The following is a 13,651-nucleotide window of genomic DNA, read 5'->3' as shown; positions in this document are numbered from 1 at the left end:
AAGCAAAAGAAAGATTCCCCCGACGCTACACATGACCTCCAGGAAGTCACATCAAAACGCCCTACCTGTGTAAAGGAGGAATAAAGCACACGGGGTAAGGAGGAAGGCAGGGCCAGAGGAGCTAAGGGAGGTGGCGCCACGTGTGGGCACAATCCCTGCCAACCAGCGAGCCCCTTCAACAGAGCTGGCCTGAATGGAATCCCAGCACGGAAAATGCAAAATGCCAGGAAAGCAAATAAAGACCAGGGTGTGACTTTTTAAATTTTATTTGTTTATTTTATTTTTCCATAAGTTATTGGGGTAGAGGAGGCATGTGGTTACATGAGTAAGTTCTTTAGTGGTGATTTGTGGGATTTTTGTGCACCCACCACCCAAGCAGTACACACTGAACCATATTTATAGTCTTTCACATCCCCCTTTCACTCTTCCCCCCAAGTCCCCAGAGTACATTGTATCATTCTTAGGCCTTTGCATCCTCATAGCTTAGCTCCCATGTACCAGTGAGAACACACTATGTTGGTTTTCCATTCCTGAGTTACTTCACTTGGAATAATAGTCTCCAATCTCATCTAGGTTGCTGCAAATGCTGTTAATTCATTTCTTTTTATGGCTGTCTAGTATTCCATCATATATATCTATATATCTATATCTATATCTATATGCACCACAGTTTCTTTATCCACTCATTGATTGATGGGCATTTGGGTTGGTTCCACGATTTTGCAATTGTTAATTGTGCTGCTATAAACATGCGTGTGCAAGTATTTTTATCGTATAATGACTTCTTTTCCTCTGGGTAGATACCCAGCAGTGGGACTGCTGGACCAAACGGTAGTTCTACTTTTAGTTCTTTAAGGAATCTCCACACTGTTTTCTGAAGTGGTTGTACTCATTTACATCCCCACCAGCAGCGTAGAAATGTTCCCTGTTCATTGCGTCCATGCCAACAACTTCTGTTTCTTGATTATATGATTATGGCCATTCTTGCAGGAATAAGATGGTATTTGATTTGAATAATTGTGGTTTTAATTTGCATTTTCCTGATGATTAGTGATGTTGAGTGTTTTTCATGTGCTTGTTGGCCATTTCTATATCTTCTTTTGAGAATTGTCTATTCATATCCTTAGCCCACTTTTTGATGGGATTGCTTGCTTGTTTCTTGCTGATTTGTTTGAGTTCATTGTAGATTCTGGATATTAGTGCTTTGTCAGATGTATAGATTGTGAAGATTTTCTCCCACTCTGTGGGTTGTCTGTTTGCTCTGCTGACTGTTCCTTTTGCCATGCAAAAGCTCTTTAGTTTAATTAGGTCCCAACTATTTATCTTTGTTTTTATTGCATTTGCTTTTGGGTCGTTGGTCATGAAATCCTTGCCTAAGCCAATGTAGGGACGTGACTTTTGTTGTTCCTCAAAAGAATGTCATAAGGCCAGGCATGGTGGCTTATGCCTGTAATCCTAGCATTTTGAGAGGCTGAGGGCAGATGGATCACCTGAGGTCAGGAGTTTGAGACCAGCCTGGCCAACATAGTGAAACCCCTGTGTCCACTAAAAATACAAAAATTAGACAGGTGTGGTGGTGTTTGCCTGTTGTCCCAGCTACTAGGGAGGCTGAGGCAGGAGAACTGCTTGAACCCAGAAGGTGGAGGTTGCAGTGAGCCAAGATTGTGCCACTGCACTCCAGCCTCTGGAGTCACAGCGAGACTCTGTCTTAAAAAAAAAAAAAAAAAAAAAAAAAAAAAAAAAAAAAAAAGGATGCCACAATCCTGTTCCTCAGGTGGACAGCACATTTTGAGAGGTCATTTCTTATAAGGAACGTCCATCCTACTCACCGTCTGTTCCTGAGGGCGGCCAGCCGCCATGGGGGACGTGGGGATGGGGCTTGGACAGGAGTAAGGAGACCTGAGGCCTGCCCCATCTGCTAGTCAACGCTGCTTCACAGCTCCCTGGCCTCTGCTTACCCAGCTTTCAAACAGACAAGACGATCCCAGTCTCATCTACCTTCCAAACTCTTTACAAGCACCAGATGAAAAAATTTTTTCTGTGATAAAGTTACCGCCACCCACTCTTTTTGTGATTCTGGGCAAAGAGGGTCTGTGGTGTCCCTTTGATCCTCAGTGTTTTGCACACAGCAGGCACTCATTAAATGCTCAGTGGCTTGTCTGGGCAAAATCAAGTCTATATCATGCTCCATAGGTAACCTGTCTGTTGGAGAAAAAAAATCATCTCAGAAACAAGATTAGATTCATCCTGAGATTATGTAAGAGCACTCCGAAGGCCAAGAAAGAACGTACCTGCCAGCCCAGCAGTGAAGACGGTACTTTAATCTTCTGTTGGAAAACCTGGGTCCAGTTGCCAAAATGTTTGGCCAAAGCATCTGGACTATTCCCTCAGGGGTCTGACACGGAGGCAGCTCAGAGCGGTAGAATTGTGAGGATGTGAGCATTAGCAGCCGCGAGCAGGGAGCTGGACAGAAGGACTTTTTCTTAAGAGGCAGAAAATGCCTCCTTTCCAATTGAAACAGACAGTGCTGGTGTTTCAAATTATTCACATAAAGACACAAGTGGAGGGCCGCAATCTCCATGTCAGCTTTTGTGAGAGGCAGGAGAAATAGAAGTAGATTAACGAAAGGAAAACACAAAGATCCATTGGTCCTTTCTACTTTCTTTCTTTCTTAATGGGGAACATTTAGAGATGGTGATGCTCATCTCGTGGTTGAGGTTGAAAGAGGACTGGGAGTTCCGGGTGGGGTGCAAAGTCAGTCTTTCTTTCCAACTGGTAGCATGGCCACAGATCCACTCCTTCACTCCAAGCCCGTTTTCTTTACCTGACCTGTGGTTCAACACCCCGATGGGCAGACTATGGAAGGTTCAGAAATGACATAGGCACATGGCAGGGACGCAATCCATGGAGTGACTTGTTGGAGAAAAGCCATGAGCAGACAGGAAAAGCTGCCTGCAAGGACTTTGGACTTCAAAATGTGCTCAAAACTGGACCAGCCCAGTTTATCCTGAGGAAGTTTGATTAACTCCTCATTAAGGGGGAATGTGGCGACTGAGATAGAAGACAAAGTATTAGAATGATTTTTTTGTTGAGAGTTTCTAAGAAAGCTGTGGAATTATGCCGAGATGTTTATGTATTTATTTATTTATTTTTAGAGACAGGGTCTTACTCTGCCACCCCGGTTGAACGCAGTTGTGTGATCTTGGCTTACTGTAGCCTTGAACTCCAGGGCTCAAGCAATCCTCCCACCTCAGCCTCTCAAGTAGCTAAAACCATAGGCGTGCACCCACCCAGCTAACTTTTTATGTTTTATAAAGACAAGGTTCTCACTATGTTGTCCTGGCTGGTCTCCAACTCCTGGCCTCAAGCCATCCTCCTGCCTGAGCCTCCCAAAGTGTTGGGATTACAGGTGTGAGCCACTGTACCCATCCTGAGATGTTTATTTCTTTAAATATTGCGCACTCGAAGGCATCATCTGTTACATGCTGCTTACACGATGGCTAATTAGCACTACTTAAAAGAAAATACAGTAAGTTAAACACATACAATCAGAACCCCAGTGAATCATATTTGCTACTACAGACGTTCATCACACACAGCTCTAGCTCTGGCAGTGGGCTTTCCAGGCAGCCACATTTGCTGTTTGTCACACCCACAGGTAGCTCCTTAAATAAACCTACGAACTAAAATGAGGGGTGTGAATACACATGCCCAACGGCAATTGATAACACCAACCCCAGCTACTCCAACAGACCGCAGGTGCAGGAACAAAGAGCTGGGCCATCCGTACCCCATGTCTGACTTGGCTACCAAGGAGCTGTGTGACTGTGGACGAATCCCTCATCTCTCTGGGCCTTATCTTTCTTATCTCTAAATGTGGGTAATGAAAATATTTCCCTCCTTGAGGTGCTATGGGGACTTCTTGAGTTGACAGAAAAAAGCCCTGAGGATGAGGCCCAGTGCATGGCATTGGGCACAGAACCTAGCATCAGGCAAATCGTAAGTTAATAAGCTGCCGTTGCTTTTAGTTTTAATAGCATTAGTAGTAGGAGGTGATGGTGGTGGCACTGTCCTTGTTTTACTATTTTAAGATAGTGCATGTTCTGGAAAGAACTTTTGCAGACTTGCGAATTATGAGCTTACTGTTTTCCTTCCAATTCAAAGGTCCACAGCAAATACACAATGGAAATGGGCGGGGTGTGTCTGGGGGCTGAGGGAACGCTTTACCTAGAACCTTCCCATCTCAGCTCCTTGGATGTTTCGCACGGGAGATGTGGGACTTACTCCTCCTTAGACAGATGTGTTTGGTGGATCTGCTGATGCTGGGCTGAGTCCCTGGCATGGGCAGGGTGGGCGGGAAGAAACCTCTGGCCAAAGGATAGAGGTGAAGTTCCTGCCTCTTTCAGGCATGCAGCATGGGAATTAGGGGTGACCGAGGAGGACATCAAGTGAATGGGTGAGGCGAGGGAGAAAGGCAGTGAGCAAGGACACTGCTCTGTTAGGGAGCTGAGCCCTGAGTCCCCAGCTGGTAGCATGAGAATGAGGGTGCAGTGGATGAAAAATATGCTGAATCAACTCAACATTCTGTTTAGCCACTCAGACAACAAACGCACGCGGTGCTGGAACCCTCTACACTTCGCAAAGCACGTTGCAGCTCCCTTGGCTGGTCAGTGTTTGTTGTGCCAATAGAATGGCTGTCATCTCAATTTTACGGTTGCGGTGAGAGACGGTGCTGTAGGGGGCCACCTTTGCAGTGGTCCCACAGCCTGTGTGGGGGCCAGTAGAGACCTGGGCCTGCGACCCCAATCTCACCTCCTTCTGCCAGTCGATTTGTGCGGAATCGACTTCATACCAGCCCTATGTCCTGTGCTGTGGGAGCCACACAAGAACCAGCCAATGATCTGCACAAATGACTATCTAGCCGATAGGGAGGGAGAAGTCCCCAGGAATGCTACAGAAGAGCGCTGGCCACTTGGAAGAAAGGACAGTGTCTTAGTGTGTAGGACCCAGACACCTGGCTTGGTGGGAAGGGGGTTCTGAATCCAGTGAAGGTGGGGAGGAGGGCATCCCAGGGACAAGGCCCTGAGAGTCTGGGGCAGCACCATCAGGAGCTGTGTGTGTCTCAGCCTGGCTTGTGTGGGTGCCAGGAAGGTGCATTTGGGGCCCTGGCCTAGAGATGGGGTCTGCTCATGGGAAGAAGGGTTGGCCCAAGGACCTGGAACTGTATCCCATGGATGGAGGAAGCCACAGAAGACCCTCAGCAGGAGAAAGCTCCCTCTGGCAAAGGCAAAGAAAGGAAACAGATCAGGAAACAACTGGAGAGAGACCCCCAGGTGAGGAGCGCCTGCAGCGGCCCAGGGAGGAGGGGAGGCGGGGTCAAGGGCTGCAGCTGCGACATGGGAATCTGGACAGTGTTACCGGGTCAAAAAATACCCGACTCAACTAGGGCCTCCTCAGCAGAGTCTGCTGCCCGGTTAAAGAATATCCTATGAGCTATGCTGCTGTGTGACACGTGAGCACAGCAAATGGCTGACAGTAAGGATGCCCAGACAGACATGACCTGCGAATCCCCCTCTGCCGTTTGCTCCCTGTGTGGCTTGGTGACATAACTCTGGGGCCTCGGTTTCCTCATCTGTAGACTGGGAATGATGGTAAGTGTTGAGAGCAGTGCCTGGTCCTTCATGAGTGCTCAGTATGTGTCAAGCTGTGTCATTACTACCTGTTATGTTTGCAAAGCTGTTTGCACAAATTTTTACATCCAACGTCCAAAATAAACCCATGGGCCAGGTTTTGTTTGTTTGTTTTTTTGAGAGTGTCATTCTGTTGCCTAGGCTGGAGTGCAGTGTTGCCCAGGTTGGTCTTGAACTCCTGAGCTCAAGCAATCTGGCTGCCTCAGCCTCCCAAAGTGCTGGGATTATAGATGTGAGCCACTGCGCCCAGCCTGGGAAAGGTAATCTTGAGCCCTTCTTCAAATATGCAAATAGGCTCAGTCGTGACTTTCTCGGGACATGCAACCAGACTCTGGCAGAGCCAGGACTGGGGAATTGAAGCCACTTGGGCAGCCTGTGGCTGCCCTGCACCGGAGTCAGTCCCCCAGAGGTTCCCAGCCCTGCCAGTGGCAGCCCTACTGCTTCCATGCCAGAGGAGGTGCCTGGGAGGGCCGGGCCAGGCAGTGGAATCTGTGCAGGCCTGTCCTTCCAACTCCCTGTTTGAGATCCATCCTGACTGATCCATGAGCCCAGGTGGCTGCTGCGTTCTGCTTGAGGGCACAGACTCGTGGACACATTTTCCAACATCACTTTCAATCTCCCCAAACATGCCTGACTGTCTGGCTATGTGGGAAAAACCACAGTTAACTTCAATTAAAGACTGTTCTCACACATCTTGCTTTGTTTGAAATGTTCTCAGCAGGGGTGAGGGGTTGGAGCCTTTCGAGATGTCTCCAGCAAGATAGTAGATGACTACCGCTGCCCCCCTACCCCACCCCGCGAGGCCTGAGATGGGGCATACGTTTAAATAAACCAGTGTTCATAAGATTTTTTTTTTCTTTTAGACAGAGTCTTGTTCTGTTGCCAGGCACCAGGCTGGAGTGCAGTGGCTCGATCTTGGCTCACTGCAATCTCCATCTCCCAGGTTCAAGCAATTCTCCTGCCTCAGCCTCCTGAGCAGCTGGGACTATAGGCACGCGCCACCATGCCCAGCTAATTTTTCTATTGTTTTAGAAGAGACGAGGTTTCACCATGTTGGCCAGGATAGTCTTGTTCTCTTGACCTCGTGATCCGCCCGCCTTGGCCTCCCAAAGTGCTAGGATTACAGGTGTGAGCCACCGCGCCTGGCCCACAAGATTTTTAAAAGAAGAGAGTGGTGAATCGAGAGTGGGAGTCAGGGAAGACGGGAGGTAGAAATGGTGCCATTGAGGACCTTTCTTCCGATGGAATGAAATAGCATTGGGTCACAGTGGGCAGTTATTTCCAGAAGCCACAAGATGTGTTTGTGGGTAAGCTGCACACAGACAGAGGTGTGAGTGACCCAGTAAGGGGGATGTGCCCTATGAAGTGCAGGCAGCGAGGAGAATGGAGACCCTGAGCTAAGGGAGCGAGCCATGAGAAACAGCATGTGGGAGCGAGGTGGCTGGTTCAAATCTGAGCCTCAATTGCTGCATCTAAAAACTGGGCTGAATTGTAATCTCTACTTCAGAGTGTGGTGGAGAGGCTTAGCTGTGCTTCTCCATGTAATGTATTCAGCAGAGAGCCTGGCACACAGCAAGGCAGGCGTTAGCATGGTGGGCATGGCCAGTGATGGTTATGGTGACTCCAGGGACCAATGGCACCTGGAGGTTAACTTCACCATCTGTGATAGGAGCCAAGAGATGGAAGGAGCTTCAGTGCCTTCACATTGTTCTCCACAATGGATCCAGGGATGGAGGCAAGCTTCCTTCCAGGTAGAACACAGGAGGCCTGCAGGATCCTCCTCCAGGACATCTACTGGCACCATGTGATTTTCCTGACCAAAGGTATAAGAAATGGACTCTACTTCCAAGGGCCAATAGACATCATTCATCAGCAGGAGGCCAAACGGATTCCTTTTTGCAGAAACATCACTCCTGTGACGTTTGGCAAAAAGGAATCTGCTGCTGGGCCGGTTCACCCTGTGTGCCACTGAGGCTCGATGAGGTCCCTTAGCCTCATTCCAGCAGATGCCCTGAGGTCTAATCCTCAGCATCAGAACAGAGCAACAGGCAGCTCCAGCCACTGCAACCAGTCTTAGTTTAGCTCACTGGTGCTGCTATAACAAAATCCCACAGACCGGGCAATTTATACACAATAGAATTGTATTTCTCACTGTTCTGGAGGCTGGGAAGTCTGAGATCAAGGTGCTGGCAGGTCCGGTGTCTGCGGAGGGCTTCTCTGCTCTTGGCTTTTGTGCCTTGCTGCTGCGTCCTCTGGAGTGAGCAATGCTGTGTCCTCACAAAGTGAAAGGCACAGAAGCGATGCCTTCACCCCCTCAAGCCCTTTTAGAAGGCATTAATCCATTCATGAGGGTTAAGCCCTCATGGCCTTATCACTTCCTAAAAGCACATTTGTTTCCTGACCAGTATAATATCATTGCATTGAGGATTAAGTTTCAACATGAGTTTTGCAGGAGACACCAACATTCAAACCAGAGCAGAATTCAGCAGGTGTGTGTTGTGGGCCCCATGAAGTGTCTGATGTTTGAGTTACCTTCATACTAGCTAGAGCCCTGATTAGATGGAGCATACTCTGAGGCCAGTGACCCCAGTGATTGACAGCCTTGGAGCTGGGAGGGACCCTGAGCACTTACCAAAGTCCTGTGTCAGGTATGGTGACTAGTGTTTTTGCTACATATCACAGAAGGAGGCGTGGGGAGCTGGTACCATTGACAGGTGAGGTGCAGATAAATTGTGTAACACTATAAAGAATTCGGACCGGGGTTCTCTGACTGCAGTTGCAGGAGTTTTTCCATGTCTCTATGAAGTAAGAGATCTTATGGTCCACCCACTCAACCTGCATTTTGCAGACCAAAAGACAGAAAATAGTGCAATGTCATTGTAGGCACCATTTCCTGGCCAGCCTCTGCACACGCAGGCCTCACCTAATCCTCACACCTCTATGAAATAGGAGAGGTCATTATCCCCACTTTACAAAGAGGAAACTGAGCTCAGGAAGATGGCTGATGTGCTTGCGTCGCCCAGTTGGTTTCAAACTCGGGATTCGAACCTAGGTCTGTCTGACTGCATCTCAAACCCTTGACCACCATGCTGGGTCGAGTCCCTCAGTGGAGCCCAGAGAGAGGAGGGAAGTTCCTCACCACTATCCTCTTCCTAGGGTCACACAGTATGTGAGCAGCATTGTCAAGACCAAAAAGGCACAGCTGACTACCCGACCCCTTTGCAGGGCACCTTGGGCAATTCTGTATTCCTTAAGCAGGAAGCTCACAGAGGGCCCCGTCATGTGAATGCCAAATGTACAGCCCATTGCTGCTGCATGCCACCAGCATGCTGAGACAGCCACAAGAGCCTTGCAAATGGCTTCGCTTTTTCTAATCAGTTCCCTTGGGGCAGCAGCTAGAATGGCCTACACCACATTCCAGAGGCTCAAGCTACCCAAATGGCATCATAATGGCTCTACTGAGCACTGTCCCTTGCAGGAACATTCCAAACATTTCATGTTTATTATCTCCATTAATTCTTAAATCCCAGGTGTAACAGAGGAGGACACCGAGACTTAGTTTAGAAAGTAACACCCAGTCCCAGAGCCCAAGTGTGCCCCAGGTTCTGAGATCTTTGCTCCAGGCCTTGCAACGCCAGCTACTCAGGTGATTCTTCCCCACGTGGTAGGGAAGAAACAGGAGCCAGAGGACTGGGCCAGGGAGGGATAGCAAGGGAAAGATTTAAGCGGTGAGAAGGATGGGCTCCAAATCACAGTGACCTCGGTCCCACTGCCTCCTCTCCAGGGTCTCTTCCATACCAGACATGGTGAGGAGGCTTCAGAACACTACTTCAGAGATTCCCTTACAGCACGTCTGGAAGATGGGCATTATACCTCCTCTTACAGGCTGCAGAAAACGGAGGATCAGAAAGGTTAAGGAGTTTGCCCAAGGTGACGCAGTTCAGCAGTGGCCAAGCTGAGATGCAGGCCCAGATGTACGCAGCTGCATTTGTGAGGGATACATATACATGCATTACTGGAAGGCAATTCTCCAGGTTTCTCCTCTTCTGCATGCCTTTTGAGTGGAGGAGTTGATAGTCTCTGCTCTGGACTACCTTTTCAAGATGTGTGTAAAGTGAACAGCCCTGAAAAAAGAGACAGTGTTCCCTCTGGGGCAGAGGGCACATCTGTTTCCTGACCGGGATAGTTATATCTCTCCCTCTGAGGCAGAGGCTGGGCAGGTGTACAAGTAGTCTCCCTTAAAAGAGTGGAGTTTCCTAAGCTGGAGGTTCCTCAGCTGTCACACAAACCCACAGCATGCACAGAACCCACCCGCACTGCTCCACGTTGCCCCACAGGACTTGCGGAGAGGGAAGCACTGATGTGAACACGACGCCCAAGCTGCTTGCTGCAGTGTGTTAATGTCCTTTGACTCCGGGAGTCTCATGTCTTCTCTCTGCATCTTTGAAATTTTGGAAGGCTAACTTGAAGGCAAGGTAAAATTGCAAACCCCTCTCAGTTCTTGACATATCTGTGCTAAGCTTCAAAAACATCAGTTGCAAAAACCCTGGAGGAGAGCCGTGGCTGAACAGCAGTATTCAGGAAGGAGAGGTCTCCGATCAGGATGAGTCAAAGGGTTTGCATTAGACAAGGCAAGATTTGGCTCTCACTGGCTGTGTTAATGAATGTATCAGGGCTAGATCCAAGGAGGTAATAGATTTTCCTGGAGTTTCACGTCTCATTCTGGGAAAACTGTTCTATAAGAACACTGACAGGCTGGAGCTTGACCTAGTGAAGATTTTTAGAGAGAATATGCATTTGGGAAAACAGTTGAGGAAAATGGCTATGTTTAGTACAAAAGGGGGATGATACAAAGGGCGGATACGGAGTTTTGGTTCAAAGATAATAATTGTTGGTGTCTGTGCTGCCCTGCACAATTGTTCTTTCTTATTCACCATCTCATTTGATTTTCCCACCCACACTATGAGCTATTACTAGTGTTCCCATTTAACAGAAAGGGAAACTGAGGCGCCAAGAAATTGAGGATCTTGTTCCAAGTCAAACAGTCCCCAGTCATGAGTGGCAGAGCCAGGCCGGGGACTCAGGCCTCCTGCTTCCCCATCTCAGGGATCTTCGTGGCCCTGCTGCCGTCACTACACAGGTGACCATGTGCAGGCAGCATCAGACTCGCTTCCTATGACCAGCGGGCAGAGTTAAAGGAAGAAGGTTTTTGGCTCAAGAGAGGACATCATCGTGAATAAATCAAAAAGTATTGACCACTTACTAGGTGCCACATTAACACGCTTAATACGCAAAGTCCCGAGACTTGTGGCACCTTATCATAACTACCATCAGGGCACTGCACAACTGTGAATGTCATGGCTGGGGACCATGATGTGATTTCCCCGGCAGCGCTGTGGCAGGGCCATGCTGTAGCCCGGGAGGCCTGGCTCGCATGGAAGTCACTGTTTGGCGAGGTGGTGAGCCTCCCGCTGCTAAAGGTACAGACACATTGGATGGCTCACACTGCATAAGGGATGCTGGGAAGGGATTCTGGCACATTCTGGTCCGTGGTTCTACATGCGCAGTTTGGCCAGGGTCTCAGAACAGTGCAAACAGACAAGTCAGAACTCCCACCAGGTTCTTCAACTCACTGCGGGCATTTATTGAGGTCTTCCACGGGCCAGGCCCTAGGGCTACAAGAGAGGCACAGCTTACCCCATTAGCCCTGAGGGTCTCCTGTGCAGAGGCAAGGCAGACAGATGGGTAAAGAGAGTGACGCGAGAGAGGCCCTTGTGCTCTGCAGGAGGCTATGGCTCTACTCCCTGGAGTGGTCCTTCACCAAGGCTTCATGACTGTGGGTGGGACCACACCCCTCCTTTCTTGGCACCTCCCCCAGTTGGCTGCTGGGAACTGACAGGGTGAGCCGTGTGACCTGGCTAACGCTGTTCTGTAACACTGGGAGGCTTCCGGGTGACAGGTGGCCGCTGGAGACTGCACAGGCCAGGGCCGTCATGAAGGTGGGGCTCTGTTCCTCCTACAAGACCACCAGCTGCTGTCAGGGCTCAGCCTGGGATTTCTAGGACCACAGAAGAGGAGGGGGCCTGCCTGCTCCATGCTGGGCCCGGCCAGCCCACGGAGAGTCCCCTTCCCGGGGTCATGGTCTGCTCATCCTCTGCTGCCTTCCTGATGGATTCATCAAAGTCAACATGTACTGGGCACCTCTCTACATGGCTGCTGGGACACAGAGGTGAGCGGCCAGCAGGGACTTTGTGCTGTCTTCACTCCTTGGTCATCTTTCATAGGAAGTGACCAGCTGTCGGGACAAGGCGCCATTAGCAAGAGCAGGGACTTGGGTGCTTGCTCCCCAGTGTCCCCAGTGCCTAGAACAGTGTCTGCCCCATCCTCAGTGCTTGTTAATACCTGAGAATTAAATGGGCCAGGGAAAGATGTGGATTCTGGAAACAGTTTCAACCATCCCCATTCATTTTTTTGTTATTATACTTTAAGCTCTGGGGTACATGTGCAGAACGTGCAGGTTTCTTACACAGGTATACACGTGCCATGGTGGTTTGCAGCATCCATCACCCTGTCATCTACATTGGGTATTTCTCCTAATGCTATCCCTCCCCTATGCACCACCCCCTACTATCCCTCTGCTAACCCCCACCCCCTGCTATCCCTCCCTAACCCCCACCCCCTGACAGGCCCCGGTGTGTGATGTTCCCTTCCCTAGAGAATATTAGTAAAATACAGTGAGGCCCACGAAACTCTGAAACAACATTTCAGTCCTCCCCAAGGGATCCAAAACTCCCCTCTAAATCCCAGATGGTGCTGGGTAGGGTGACCAGCCATCCCAGTTGGCCTGGGACTGGTTTCAGCACTGGAAATCTCGTCTTGAAAGCCCCTCAGCCCTGCAAAAACTGGGGTGCTTGATCACCTTACCTCAGAGAAGTCCACAGGTCTAGAGGGGTCAGCCCTCTCCTGATGCAAGCCCCGTGGTCTCTGTGCTGCAAGATCTTGAGCCAGTGTTTTACCCTGTCTGGCCTCCACTCTCCTCCTGAGTGAACTGAGTGATCACAGGTTCATAGCATAGGGATGTTCAGAGGAAGAAGCGGAGTGCTGCAGGGAATGCCTGTAGCGCTGGGTCCAGCATGCTGCAGACACTTTGCAGGGGGACAAGAGAGGGGCGCTGGGGACGGGAGAGTTTGAGGACATGGGTGAGAGTTGGGGGCTTGGCGCTGTCGGGACCGCTGGCCTTGGGGAAAGTTATAATCCAGACTCAAAGATGAGGTTCCTGGCCGGGCGCGGTGGCTCAAGCTTGTAATCCCAGCACTTTGGGAGGCCGAGGCGGGTGGATCACGAGGTCGAGAGATCGAGACCATCCTGGTCAACATGGTGAAACCCCGTCTCTACTAAAAATACAAAAATTAGCTGGGCATGGTGGCACGTGCCTGTAATCCCAGCTACTCAGGAGGCTGAGGCAGGAGAATTGCCTGAACCCGGGAGGCGGAGGTTGCGGTGAGCCGAGATCGCGCCATTGCACTCCAGCCTGGGTAACAAGAGCGAAACTCCGTCTCAAAAAAAAAAAAAAAAAAAAAAAAAGATGAGGTTCCTGGCAAGCTGATGCAAGACACGATTTTCTGTCAAGTTTTTTTCTTGTTCCTTTATTGATTCCCGGCTCTTCCTTGATTTGTTTATGAAATATTTACTGGGTGTAGCCCTGGGCTGGGCAGCAGCAATGGTGACATAAATGAGATGAGAGCCTTGGTCCTCAAGGGAAGGTTGGAGGGGAGGGATGCTCTGATGGTGAGCTGCTCAGAGCCGCAGGGGCAGAGAAGGGACGGCTCCTCAGAGAAAGTAAGCTTCCCATCCTCCAATGCCCCTCTCAGTTCTTTCGGCCTCCTGTGGGCTCCCCACACCCCACCTTTGGCACCAGCCTGTCTTAGCCGTGGGACACTTGGCTTCAGCCACAATCCACT

General features: G+C 49.8%; 1 protein-coding gene and 2 long non-coding RNA genes across 3 annotated transcripts in view; 1 reads left to right on the top strand and 2 right to left on the bottom strand.

The window, feature by feature from the left end:
• LOC141582669 (uncharacterized) overlaps positions 1–13,651 on the top strand; it is a 530,026-nt gene that overhangs the window by 48,782 nt on the left and 467,593 nt on the right. The window lies entirely within an intron of this gene.
• Positions 1–13,651, bottom strand: part of C2H14orf132 (chromosome 2 C14orf132 homolog) — a 44,249-nt gene that overhangs the window by 21,737 nt on the left and 8,861 nt on the right. The window lies entirely within an intron of this gene.
• On the bottom strand, positions 1,731–13,267 carry LOC141583592 (uncharacterized). The gene is made up of 2 exons (XR_012516253.1): positions 12,615–13,267; positions 1,731–11,985 (listed from the first exon to the last, which is right to left on the bottom strand). It is a non-coding gene; the product is annotated as an uncharacterized LOC141583592 (long non-coding RNA).

Source organism: Saimiri boliviensis, chromosome 2 (assembly GCF_048565385.1).
Source record: "Saimiri boliviensis isolate mSaiBol1 chromosome 2, mSaiBol1.pri, whole genome shotgun sequence".
NCBI classification, from domain to species: domain Eukaryota; kingdom Metazoa; phylum Chordata; class Mammalia; order Primates; family Cebidae; genus Saimiri; species Saimiri boliviensis.
This window is presented reverse-complemented; position numbering and strand designations above follow the sequence as displayed.